Below are 245 nucleotides of genomic sequence, written 5' to 3'. Positions count from 1 at the left end.
GCAATATGAAAAAAAAGATACCTTTTAAAAAATTTTATAAAATTCTTCATGTCGTTCTTTGCGCCGTCTTCACTTCTATTTTATTATTATTATCTTTTTTTTTTTTTTGGCAATACCTAATATCCAGCGAACACTGCATTTAGTTCTTTTATATTTTTTTTCCAGAATTTTACAGGAATTAAATACTAAATTAGGAACGTTCTTTCTTCTGTTCTTAGAAGCAAGAACTAGTTTTGTAATCCGTT

This window comes from Octopus bimaculoides, chromosome 13 (assembly GCF_001194135.2).
Source record: "Octopus bimaculoides isolate UCB-OBI-ISO-001 chromosome 13, ASM119413v2, whole genome shotgun sequence".
NCBI lineage: Eukaryota > Metazoa > Mollusca > Cephalopoda > Octopoda > Octopodidae > Octopus > Octopus bimaculoides.
This window is presented reverse-complemented; position numbering follows the sequence as displayed.